The sequence below is a fragment of the Lolium perenne genome, chromosome 3, assembly GCF_019359855.2.
Source record: "Lolium perenne isolate Kyuss_39 chromosome 3, Kyuss_2.0, whole genome shotgun sequence".
Lineage (NCBI taxonomy): Eukaryota > Viridiplantae > Streptophyta > Magnoliopsida > Poales > Poaceae > Lolium > Lolium perenne.
The window spans coordinates 138,732,884-138,747,215 of NC_067246.2; positions in this window are offsets into that span (position 1 = coordinate 138,732,884).

The window sequence follows — 14,332 nt, forward strand, 5'->3', positions numbered from 1 at the left end:
ATTCTCAAAGGTTTCTGTGAGATCGCTGATCAAGTCGGATCCTTTCCGAGTCATGACCGCGATGTCGTCAACGTAGGCGTGTACGTTCCGGCCAATTTGGTCCTTCAAGCACCGCTGCATCGTACGTTGGTAGGTGGCACCTGCGTTTTTCAAGCCAAAAGGCATAGTAATATAGCAGTAAGTGCCGAACGGGGTGATGAATGAGGTCGCCTTTTGGTCGGACTCCTTCATCCGGATCTGATGATACCCGGAATACGCATCAAGAAAACACAGAAGTTCCGCCCCTGCCGTCGAATCAATGACTTGGTCAATGCGCGGCAGGGGAAACGGATCTTTCGGGCAATGTTTGTTCAAGCCAGAGTAATCGATGCACATTCTTAGTATTTCAGTGTTCTTTTTGGGTACAAGGACGGGATTTGCGATCCAATCAGTGTGGATAACTTCTATTACAAAACCTGCCTCAAGTAACTTTGCTAGCTCCATTCCTATGGCGCGGCGCTTCTTGTCTCCAAAACGTCGCATAGCTTGCTTCACCGGTTTAGCCCCCGGGTTTATGTTGAGGTAGTGCTCGGCGAGTTCCCTTGGTACTCCGGACATGTCAGAAGGCTGCCATGCGAAGATATCCATGTTAGCGCGGAGGAACTCGACGAGCGCGTTTTCCTATTTGGGGTCCATGTTGGCTCCGACTGAGACCTGCTTGGAATCGTCATCTTCCTTGAAGTTGACTTTCTTGGTCTCTATCGCGGCCTTGAAGGAGTTTTTGTGCTCGGAGATCTGCTTCTTGGTGGTCTGCATCTCAGTCGGATCCACCGCGGCTCTGTAGCCTTTCGGCTCTTCTCCAGATATCACAGACTCTGCGAAGGCGGCTTCGCCTAACTCGCACTCATGGGCCTTTTTGTAGTCTCCGGATACGGTAATCATACCCTTAGGACCCGGAATCTTGAGCTTGTTGTAGATGTAGCACGCTCTTGCGTGGAACTTGTGGTAGGTGGGCCTGCCGAAGATGACGTGGTAGGAGCTCTTGAAGGGCACAACTTCAAACGTGATCTTCTCTTCGCGGAAATTGTGAACATCGCCAAAAGCCACGGGAAGTGTGATGCTGCCGAGGGAATTCGCCTTCTTACCTGGAACCACGCCATGAAACTCAGTGTTGCTATGTTTGAGCTGTTCCTTGGTGAGGTTCATCCGCTCTAGAGTCTCCAGGTACATGATGTTCAAACTGGCTCCACCATCCATGAGGCACTTGGAGAAATCATACCCGTCTATGCGGGGACTTACAACCAAGGCGTAGCATTCTTTTGGCACAATGGCAGGGTGATCCTCCCTATCAAATGTGCACGGGACTTCCGACCACCTGACATATCTGCGGCACGGCGGAAGCTATGGCGTTCGGGATCCGGTAGGCGACTTGGCAGCGCGGACTGTTGGGGTTCCGAGGAAAGTGTGGTAAGCCCCCACGCTCTTTTTCTCGAATGGGTTGGATTTACCTGCGGATCCTACCTTGGGATCCGGCGAGTTATCATCCTCATCCATCGCCTCAGAACTATCTTCCTCTTTGTCCTTGTTCTTGCCCTTGCCTCCCTTGCCGCGTGGGCGGTGCTTCCGGGCTCGCTTGTATCCTGCCTCCGGGTCGTTCTTTAGATCATTGACCCACTTGCAGTTGCGGTTGGTGTGAGTGGACTTCCCTGTAACCGGGTCCAAGTGGGCCGGGCGGGGCATGTCTCTGTACTCCTCGTAGGTTTGCGGGCGCGGGATCCGCCGGTGTGACCTCGGTGGCATGCCGCCGACCCCTGCCGGCTCCGCCTCCACGGCCGCGTCCTCATCCGCCTCCTGAACCTCCGCGTTGAAACGCCATGGCGACCATCTCGGATCCGCCACTGTTCTGGTCATCGGGGGTCTTGCGCTTATGGCTGCTGCTGTTGCCGTTATCACGGTTCTTCTTTTGTTGATGTAGGGGGGTTGCTGTAGCTGCGAGATCACCGCCTGCGTCATCATCGGCGGCAGTATGATCACTGGCAATGGAGATCATTTCATCCAAAGTCAACTTGTTTGAGTTAGCCAAACGAGTGAGCGTATGCCTCAGCAATCCTCCCCTCTGCAGTCCACCAATGAAGGCGTACATGGCGGTGGTGTGGTCGACGTTTTCGCACTCGTTCCTGCATGCCAACCATCGTGTGAGGTAGTGTCTTGAGGTTTCTCCCTTCTTCTGGATGCAGGCTTGCAAGTCGCTTGCCGTGGCAGGTCTTTTGTAGGTGCCTCTGAAGTGTTTCTCGAAAGCGGTCTTCAGGTCGAACCAGCAAAAGATGGAATTCTTCTCGAGGTCACTGAGCCAGATCCGGGCTGGACCTACAAGGTACAACTGGAGCATGCGGCAGGCGATGTTAGGGGTTCCTCCGGCGAAGGTTACTACATTATAGTAATCCTCAATCCAGGTATCCGGCCTTTCGGTGCCATCATAATGCTTCAGGTTTCCGGGCAGCTTGAGGTTCATCCTTGGCTTTGGTTCCTCTCGAATCATCCTGTCAAAGCACTTTGGACCAATGTAGTCAGTTCTGTATTCGTTAAGGCGTTCCCGCGCGTCGCGCGAGCCGTGGCGAGGAGATTGTGAGCGAGAGCGAGATCTCCGGCCGTCGCCTCCACCTCCACCTCCGCCGCCACCGCTAGGTGGTGGTGAGGGAGACCTGCGAGGTGGCCGATCCGACTTCTTGCTTCCGCCTTCCGATTCTCCTCGGCCTTCCCGGTGCTGGCTCCGGCTTCTGTGGCTGCCTTCGCCATGGCGCTGGCTGCCCTGGTCGTTCCGGCTCCGGCGAGGCTCTGGGTCGCGGCTCCGGCGAGGCTCTGGGTCACGTTCCTCATTCCGACTCCTCCTGGGCTCGGGCTCACGATCGTTGTTCTGGTTCCGGCGAGGTTCCGGCGAGCGCTCCCTGTTTCTGTTTCTTGGCAGCACGTTGTCGCGGATAACAATCCCACCATGCCCTGGGGGCCTGGTGTTTCCGGCTGGACTACGGCGGCGAGGGGGTCGCGGGTAACCATTAGGCGGAGGAGAGGGGTTGCGGTACTTGTCTCGTCCAGAGTGCATTGCATCCTTTCCCTTTCTTGGATCTGACGAAGGCGTCTTTGACGGCACGGGGATCGGATTTGGGTATTCCCTGGCTTTTCTTCTGCGCTCCGAGGATCCGGTGTGTGATTCATCGTCGGGATGTCGATTGGCGCGAGCGTCCTTCTGCGCGGTAGATACACAGTTATCCGGATTGGATTCTAACCTGCGCGAGGTGTCCGCCTTGCTTTGCTGCTGCATTGCTGAAGCGACAAGTTTGCGGAGGTAGTTGATATCAACTTCTTCGTCTTTCTTGTTCAATAGCTCCACAGCTTTTAGCATGTTATCCTTTGGGGTTTCCAGCGGCTGCTGCTCTGCGGGCGTGGCAAAATTGATTCTGCGGGGCGGAATTGCTTCTCTAACGATTCGATCGGCCTCCGCCTGCGCATAGGTCATCTTTACTTCCCACTCTTGCCTCATGCTCTTGACATGCTCGAGTGTGTCAGCAATTTCGCGATCCTGTCTTTCGAAGTGGTCCATCAAGTTTGCAGCTTCTGCCCTTTCATCCCTTATTGCGGCTGCGGTATTGGCGAGCTTCTTGGCTGTGGCCAGCATTTCCTTTCTCATGGCCTCTAGAGCCTCCGGATCTGCGGCGTCGCCCGAGGTTATAGGTTTGTTAAGAACTGCTCGTGCAACCATCTCTTCAGGTGACAGGAGTTCCTCCGAGGAAGAATCCCTTCGGGGTCGCTCCCGTGACATTGGAGATCCTTGGCGGGATGGCTGAGGGTCGGATTGGTTGGTTGCCTCTTCCGATCCAGGTTGTCCCAGCGCTGCTACGGTTGCGAGAACCTGCTTAGACTGGGCGGATTCAACTTCAGGCTGGTCACCATATCCATATTCCCTTATCTTGCGATCGAACTCTTCAGTATCCATGGAGGGGGTATCTCCCGAAATTGGGCTTAGATTGCCCAAGATCGACTCTTCAACCGGAGTTTCGCTTTCTCCGACAGGCTCAGCCTGATCCGGATCCGCGTCGTTTTCCGGTGCCTCTACCTGCTCAGGACCAGCTCCGTCTCCTTGAGGGGCGGTTCCGGCGGTATGGGCCAAGAAGTGTACGAAGTGGCACCTCTGCTTTTCTAACACCTGGGAGACCCAAGCGGATCTGTGATGTCTACGCCCCCCTCCTTTTCCTGTAGACAGTGTTGGGCCTCCAAGAGCAGAGGTTTGTAGAACAGCAGCAAGTTTTCCCTTAAGTGGATCACCCAAGGTTTATCGAACTCAGGGAGGAAGAGGTCAAAGATATCCCTCTCATGCAACCCTGCAACCACAAAGCAAGAAGTCTCTTGTGTCCCCAACACACCTAATAGGTGCACTAGTTTGGCGAAGAGATAGTGAAATACAGGTGGTATGAATATATATGAGCAGTAGCAACGGCACCAGAAAAGTGCTTTGCCTAGGACAGTAAACAAGCAGTAGTAACGCAACAGTAGTAACGCAGTAAAACAGTAAACAAGCAGCGATAGCAGTATTTAGGGACAAGGCCTAGGGATTAGACTTTCACTAGTGGACACTCTCAACTTTGATCACATAACAGAATAGATAAATGCATACTCTACACTCTTGTTGGATGATGAACACCATTGCGTAGGATTACACGAACCCTCAATGCCGGAGTTAACAAGCTCCACAATTCAATGTTCATATTTAAATAACCTTAGAGTGTAAGATAGATCAATACGACTAAACCAAGTACTAACATAGCATGCACACTGTCACCTTCACACTATGTAGGAGGAATAGATCACATCAATACCATCATAGCAATAGTTAACTTCATAATCTACAAGAGATCATAATCATAGCATACGCCAAGTACTAACACGGATGCACACACTATCACCATTACACCGTGCAGGAGGAATAAAACTACTTTAATAACATCACTAGAGTAGCACATAGATGAATAGTGATACAAAACTCATATGAATCTCAATCATGTAAAGCAGCTCATGAGATTATTGTATTGAAGTACATAGGAGAGAGATGAACCACATAGCTACCGGTACAGCCCCGAGCCTCGATGGAGAACTACTCCCTCCTCATGGGAGACAGCAGCGGTGATGAAGATGGCGGTGGTGTCGATGGAGGAGCCTTCCGGGCACTTCCCTGTTCGGCGGCGTGCCGGAAACAGAGACTCTGTCCCCGGATCTTGGCTTCGCGATGGCGGCGGCTCTGGAAGGTTTTCTCTGGTTTCGTCCAACGTATCAGGGTTTTCGCGACGGAGGCTTTAAATAGGCGGAAGGGCAAGGTCGGTGGACTTCTGGGGGGCCCACACTATAGGGGGGCGCGGGCCCCCCCTTGGCCGCGCCGGCCTAGGGTTTGGTGGCCCTGTGCCCCCTCTCTGGCGGTTCTCGTGTGTTCTGGATGCTTCCGGGCAAAATAGGAACCTGGGCGTTGATTTCGTCCGATTCCGAGAATATTTCGTTACTAGGATTTCTGAAACCAAAAACAGCAGAAAACAGGAACTGGCACTTCGGCATCTTGTTAATAGGTTAGTTCCAGAAAATGCACGAATATGACATAAAGTGTGCATAAAACATGTAGATATCATCAATAATGTGGCATGGAACATAAGAAATTATCGATACGTCGGAGACGTATCAGCATCCCCAAGCTTAGTTTACTCGTCCCGAGTGTAAGCGATAACAAAGATAACTTCTGGAGTGACATGCCATCATAAACTTGATCATATTGTAAACATATGTAATAAATGCAGCGATCAAAACAATGTATATGACATGAGTAAACAAATGAATCATACAACAAAGACTTTTCATGAATAGTACTTAAAGACAAGCATCAATGAGTCTTGCATAAGAGTTACTCATAAAGCAATAAATTCTTAGTAAAGACATTGAAGCAACACAATGGAAGATTAAGTTTCAGCGGTTGCTTTCAACTTGTAACATGTATATCTTATGGATAGTTGTCAATGCAAAGCGATATAACAAGTGCAATAAGCAAGTATGTAAGAATCAATGCACAGTTAACACAAGTGTTTGCTTCTTGAGGTGGAGAGAAATAGGTGAACTGACTCAACATAAAGTAAAAGAATGGTCCTTCAAAGAGGAAAGCATCGATTGCTATATTTGTGCTAGAGCTTTGATTTTGAAAACAAGAAATAATTTTGTCAACGGTAGTAATAAAGCATATGTATCATGTAAATTAAATCTTACAAGTTGCAAGCCTCATGCATAGTATACTAATAGTGCCCGCACCTTGTCCTAATTAGCTTGGACTACCGGATCATCGCAATACACATGTTTTAACCAAGTGTCACAAAGGGGTACCTCCATGCCGCCTGTACAAAGGTCTAAGGAGAAAGCTCGCATTTTGGATTTCTCGCTTTTGATTATTCTCAACTTAGACATCCATACCAGGACAACATGGACAACAGATAATGGACTCCTCTTTAATGCATAAGCATGTAGCAACAATTAGTGTTCTTATATGAGATTGAGGATATATATCCAAAACTGAAACTTCCACCATGGATCATGGCTTTAGTTAGCGGCCCAATGTTCTTCTCTAACAATATGCATGCTCTAACCATAAGGTGGTAGATCGCTCTTACTTCAGACAAGACGAACATACATAGCAACTCACATGATATTCAACAAAGAGTAGTTGATGGCGTCTCCAGTGAACATGGTTATCGCACAACGAGCAACTTAATAAGAGATAAAGTGCATAAGTACATATTCAATACCACAATAGTTTTTAAGCTATTTGTCCCATGAGCTATATATTGTAAATGTGAAGAATGGAAATTTTAAAGGTAGCACTCAAGCAATTTACTTTGGAATGGCGGAGAAATACCATGTAGTAGGTAGGTATGGTGGACACAAATGGCATAGTGGTTGGCTCAAGTATTTTGGATGCATGAGAGGTATTCCCTCTCGATACAAGGTTTAGGCTAGTAAGGCTTATTTGAAACAAACACAAGGATGAACCGGTGCAGCAAAACTCACATAAAAGACATATTGAAAACATTATAAGACTCTACACCGTCTTCCTTGTTGTTCAAACTCAATACTAGAAATTATCTAGACCTTAGAGAGACCAAATATGCAAACCAAATTTTAGCATGCTCTATGTATTTCTTCATTAATGGGTGCAAAGTATATGATGCAAGAGCTTAAACATGAGCACAACAATGGCCAAGTATCAAATTATTCAAGACATCATACCAATCACTACATGTAGCATTTTCCGTTTTCAACCATATAACAATTAACGAAGCAGTTTTAACCTTCGCCATGAAAATTAAAAGCTAAGAACACATGTGTTCATATGAACCAGCGGAGCGTGTCTCTCTCCCACATAAGCATTTATTCAAACAAAAACAAAAACAAAAACGAACAGACGCTCCAAGTAAAGTACATAAGATGTGACCGAATAAAAATATAGTTTCAAGAGAAGGAACCTGATAATTTGTCTATGAAGAAGGGGATGCCTTGGGGGCATCCCCAAGCTTAGATGCTTGAGTCTTCTTGAAATATGCAGGGATGAACCACCGGGGCATCCCCAAGCTTAGAGCTTTCACTCTCCTTGATCATAGTATATCATCCTCCTCTCTTGACCCTTGAAAACTTCCTCCACACCAAACTCAAAACAATCTCATTAGAGGGTTAGTGCATAATCAAAAACTCACATGTTCAGAGGTGACACAATCATTCTTAACACTTCTGGACATTGCCCAAAGCTACTGGAAGTTAATGGAACAAAGAAATCCATCCCACATAGCAAAAGAGGCAATGCGAAATAAAAGGCAGAATCTGTCAAAACAGAACAGTTCGTATTGACGAATTTTATCGAGGCACCAGACTTGCTCAAATGAAAATGCTCAAATTGAATGAAAGTTGCGTACATATATGTGGATCACTCACGTAAATTGGCATAATTTTCTGAGTTACCTACAGAGAATTTTGCCCAGATTCGTGACAGCAAAGAAATCTGTTTCTGCGCAGTAATCCAAATCTAGTATGAACCTTGCTATCAAAGACTTTACTTGGCACAACAAAACACAAAACTAAGATAAGGAGAGGTTGCTACAGTAGTAAACAACTTCCAAGACACAAATATAAAACAAAGTACTGTAGCAAAATAACACATGGGTTATCTCCCAAGAAGTTCTTTCTTTATAGCCATTAAGATGGGCTCAGCAGTTTTAATGATGCACTCGCAAGAAATAGTAGTTGAAGCAAAAGAGAGCATCAAGAGGCAAATTCAAAACACATTTAAGTCTAACATGCTTCCTATGCAAAGGAATCTTGTAAATAAACAAATTCAAGAAGCATAATGCAACAAGCATAGAAAAACTAGACAAGCTCAACTTCAAGATTTTAAGCATATAGAGAGGTGTTTTAGTAACATGAAAATTTCTACAACCATATTTTCCTCTCTCATAATAACTTTCAGAGGCATCATGAACAAATTCAACAATATAAGTATCACATAAAGCATTCTTATTATGAGTCTCATGCATAAAATTATTACTCTCCACATAAGCATAATCAATTTTATTAGTTGTAGTGAGAGCAAATTCAAAAAAGTAGCTATCAAATATAGGAGGCATATTGTAATCATAATCAAATTTACTCTCCATAGTAGGCGGCACCAAAAGGCTACTATCATTATAATCATCATAAATAGGAGGCAAAGTATCATCAAAGTAAATTTTCTCCTCAATGCTTGGGGGACTAAAAATATCATGCTCATCAAAGCCAGCTTCCCCAAGCTTAGAATTTTCCATATCATTAGCAACAATGGTGTTCAAAGCGTTCATACTAATATGTTCCATAGGTTTTTTAATTTTCGCATCAAACCATCCATGTCTTAAATCAGGAAATAGAATAAGAAGCTCATTGTTGTCCATTATGTCTAACTAGTGTAAACAAGAAACAAAAAGATGCAATTGCAGGATCTAAAGGAAATAGCTTCGAGCACACACACAACGGTAACAGAAAAGTACTTTACCTGGGACCGGAGTATGAGAGCCTTTTACCTTTCCTCCCCGGCAACGGCGCCAGAAAATAGCTTGATGTCTACGCCCCCCTCCTTTTCCTGTAGACAGTGTTGGGCCTCCAAGAGCAGAGGTTTGTAGAACAGCAGCAAGTTTTCCCTTAAGTGGATCACCCAAGGTTTATCGAACTCAGGGAGGAAGAGGTCAAAGATATTCCTCTCATGCAACCCTGCAACCACAAAGCAAGAAGTCTCTTGTGTCCCCAACACACCTAATAGGTGCACTAGTTCGGCGAAGAGATAGTGAAATACAGGTGGTATGAATATATATGAGCAGTAGCAACGGCACCAGAAAAGTGCTTTGCCTAGGACAGTAAACAAGCAGTAGTAACGCAAAGAGTAGTAACGCAAAGAAACAAAGAAACAAGCAGCGATAGCAGTATTTAGGGACAAGGCCTAGGGATTAGACTTTCACTAGTGGACACTCTCAACTTTGATCACATAACAGAATAGATAAATGCATACTCTACACTCTTGTTGGATGATGAACACCATTGCGTAGGATTACACGAACCCTCAATGCCGGAGTTAACAAGCTCCACAATTCAATGTTCATATTTAAATAACCTTAGAGTGTAAGATAGATCAATACGACTAAACCAAGTACTAACATAGCATGCACACTGTCACCTTCACACTATGTAGGAGGAATAGATCACATCAATACCATCATAGCAATAGTTAATTTCATAATCTACAAGAGATCATAATCATAGCATACGCCAAGTACTAACACGGATGCACACACTGTCACCATTACACCGTGCAGGAGGAATAAAACTACTTTAATAACATCACTAGAGTAGCACATAGATGAATAGTGATACAAAACTCATATGAATCTCAATCATGTAAAGCAGCTCATGAGATTATTGTATTGAAGTACATAGGAGAGAGATGAACCACATAGCTACCGGTACAGCCCCGAGCCTCGATGGAGAACTACTCCCTCCTCATGGGAGACAGCAGCGGTGATGAAGATGGCGGTGGTGTCGATGGAGGAGCCTTCCGGGGGCACTTCCCTGTTCCGGCGGCGTGCCGGAACAGAGACTCCTGTCCCCCAGATCTTGGCTTCGCGATGGCGGCGGCTCTGGAAGGTTTTCTCTGGTTTCGTCCAACGTATCAGGGTTTTCGCGACGGAGGCTTTAAATAGGCGGAAGGGCAAGGTCGGTGGACTTCTGGGGGGCCCACACTATAGGGGGGCGCAGGCCCCCCCTTGGCCGCGCCGGCCTAGGGTTTGGTGGCCCTGTGCCCCCTCTCTGGTGGTTCTCGTGTGTTCTGGATGCTTCCGGGCAAAATAGAAACCTGGGCGTTGATTTCGTCCGATTCCGAGAATATTTCGTTACTAGGATTTCTGAAACCAAAAACAGCAGAAAACAGGAACTGGCACTTCGTCATCTTGTTAATAGGTTAGTTCCAGAAAATGCACGAATATGACATAAAGTGTGCATAAAACATGTAGATATCATCAATAATGTGGCATGGAACATAAGAAATTATCGATACGTCCGAGACGTATCAATCTGCATTGGTCTTCCACCTTTATTTCCTGCTCAGGGGCGGATTGGGTGGGCTTTGATTTTTCCAGATCCAAGGCGGAATCTTCCTTGGGAAGCTCCTGCATCTCAGATCGGATCTTCGCGACAGCGTCCAGCTCTGCGGCGGTCGCGTCTGCGTTACTTACCAGTGGGTTTCCGTCGGAATCGACGGTTTCCCCGATGAAGATGTGTATGCCGCCAACTGGGACGATGGAGAGCTTGACAGGGTTTGTCCTAGACGGAATCCAACACTCATCCAGAGGGACGATCGGCAGATTTCCGGCGTAGAGGACGCGCCCCACAGCGATGGTGTCGTCGTAGCTTCCCATGGTGGAACCCTCCCGGTTCCGGCCTCCAGACGCCACAGGCCCCACGGTGGGCGCCAACTGTCGTTGCCTAATCGACGGTACCTCGGAGGAGGGATCCTCACGAGGGGGTGAAGAAGTAGGGGCCATAGGGCGGAGTGCACACGGGACGGTGGTACGCGATTTACCCAGCTTCGGAACACCTGCACGATGACAGGGCCTACTGCTGCTTGTCTGGAATTATCTGGGTGCTTTCGCGATGTTACAATGAGTTGAGATTCTGCCTCTAGGGCTCCCAGGATCCGGCTTATAAAGGCGCACGGATCTAGGGTTTACATGGAGAGTCCTACCCGGATACAGGTTTCCTAACTACGGTACAATGTCTTGCCGTGTACGCCAAGGATCCACCCTTCCATCTACGTCGTACCGGATCCGGGTCCCTTAATGAGCCTCCGTGGATCCGGGTTCCTCCTCAATGTCAGTTGGATCCGGCTCCCTGCTCCTGGGCCGGACATCTTCCGTCAGGATCAACAGCAACTGGGCCGCCCGATGGGCCACATGCCTCACCACCATCTGTGGGCCACCTGGGCTTGCCGGATCCAGGCACTGTCGATGGTACACCCATGAAGTATACCCACAACAGACTCCACCAACCCTAGCCAGCCGACCAAAGGGGAAGGTGGAGTCCATGGTGGACTCCACCACCTTGGCCGGCCATAGGGGAAGGAAAGGGAGCAATCCCACTTCCCCTAGGTTTCACCCATATGAAAGGTTTTGAGTTGGACTCTTATTCGGATTTTGGGTAAACCCTAAGGGGTTCCACCTATATAAAGAGGGGGAGAGGGAGGGGGCCGGCCAACACACCAACCGCACCACCCAAGGGCATCAAGGCCGACGCTCCAGGTGCCCCCTCTCCCCAAACCTAGCCACTCCCCTCCTCCCTATTCTCCCGAGGTGCTTAGGCGAAGCGCTACCGGCGATCTCAACCACCACCGCCACCACGCCGTCGTGCTGACGGGATTCCGGGGAGGATCTACTACATCCGCTGACGCTGGAACAGGGAGAAGGACGTCGTCATCAACACCGTACGTGTGACCGAGTGCGGAGGTTCTTCCCGATTGTGGCACCGTCAAGATCTTCTACGCGCTTTTGAAAGCGGCAAGTGATCGACTACATCCACCACGAGATTTATCTCGTTAACGCTTAGCAATCTTCAAGAGTATGTTGATCTTCACCTCGTTGCTACCATCTACTAGATTAGATCTTGGCTTGTTATTCGTTCTTGCGGTAGGAATTTTTTGTTTTCTATGCTACGAATACCTACAATACACATAAACATAGAGACGATATCCTTCTCCTTATTTTTTGTTGTAAAAAGTGGTGTAATTCTCTAATCTATTTCACCGCCACATGAATATTTGATATTTCATACTATTCAGATAGTGCTTACAAGATATAAATGTGATTGTAAGACCAGCAGGAATAAGATAATGCAAGTAAATGCATGCCATATGCCTAGGAAAAGAAAGAAATGGATGAGACAAAAATGTACTTACGCTCCAGGAACTCAAAAGAAGATTCATATAATTGCTCCGGTAGACTATCCATTGAACATTCTTTCGGTACAAAGTGAGTTTCTTGGCTATATTTTCCTGTCCAAAGTAATTCTTTTAACTTATGTTGAATTGATAAAATTATCCCAGGGACGTGGTTTCGTCCTTTCCTTCGTAAAGAAGTACCTTATGCAAAAAAAAATCAAGGGAAGCTAGGGTATGTTTTTCCTAATGATAACCATTACCGATTAGATGTGTGCCAAGGTCAAGTATAGTTGGAGCCAATGAAGATAGAGCATTCTATTTCATACAACACCGAGAGGCAGCTCCAGATATTTGGTAAGGTTTAAATGCATCTAACCTTGTTTATCTTAAGGTTGAATGGATTGGCTGCATTTTAATTTAGGTGAGTAGTCTGTTGACCTCTAACTTACGAAACTGAGAGAAGACTCAACTTGCAGTTTATATGATCTATATGCATTTCTTAATCAACATGTTCAGAAATATAACCATTCTACTTTATAATAGTACCACATTTTCTGTTGGCCCTCATTTTAGACAAGGAACAGTTGTGGCAGGCTGGCAACATGTGTCCTTTATTGTACAAAGTAGAATACCAATGTATCCACATTCTTGCTATTTTATATGAATGAAGCTGTTAAAAAATAGTACAATTGGTTGCTCTTGGTAACTTATCTTTATTATACTAGGATTATTGTTGAGATTTGGTTGCTAAGACACTTATCAATTTCTTCTTTGTGGAGAATCAACATATGCACTCAATAGATAGTCAAATGTATGCATATATTTTTTATATGCAAGTGTTGAATTCATTTTTATTTTCCTTGGCGTGAAGATGTTTGTTCATACACAGAAAATAAATGAATTTACATGTCCTCAATGTCCCATAAAAGGGAAATTCATTTTTTAATCATGTTTAATTACAATAAAGTGAATAAGAGTTTATGAACCAGCGGCTTGAAAGGAAAAGAAATTGACCAATGAGCATAGTGAATTGTTCTCTATAAATTTTCACGGTTATTTGAACAACTCAGTGGAGTCTGCTTATGTTAGTATGTGTGCCAGGAAATATTGGTATGTGTTCCATCCTCACGAATAACAAGGCATTGTGCATGCTTTTATGATTTCAATAATTTATATTCACAAAGTCTTCGCTTTAACTTAATTTGTACTTGCTTTGAGTTGTTACAACAACTCCATGTTGTTTATTAGATATATAATCAATATAGTTTGTACTTGTTACAACAAAATTGTATTGTTTCTTAGATATATCATCAACATTGTTGCAGCGGGTATATTTCATGATATAGATGGATAAATTAATTTCTCAAAACAAGTGAAGTTGTCTTAGTTGAAGCAAACGTGCCATCAATAACAATCCAAATGGCGAGCCGAAGCTCCACACTCCCACCTTTCCCACATGAGCACTGATTTAGAACTAACTATGCTATTAGGACAAGATGTTAGAAAGATAAATGCTTTACTCGTGATAGTGACACTGCCATTTTTGCTAGTGATACCAGGACAACCACGCTATGCACAAACGACATGCATGCGACGCGGCAAAGCACACCTATTCACCTAGCATGGCTTACGCCAAATTTAGTAGGCGGCCGACGGGAAGTGCTACTTTCCTTTTAGAACTCGACAGGAAGTTGCTACTGGTACCGCGGTTTTTCCACTCTTCCTTTTTTTCCCACTCTTCCTAATCCACGGTCACTACATGTGTTATGTCGATGTTTCTGGGCCGGCCCAGCATTGAAACAACTTCAGGCGTTGACGTGCTAACGCACG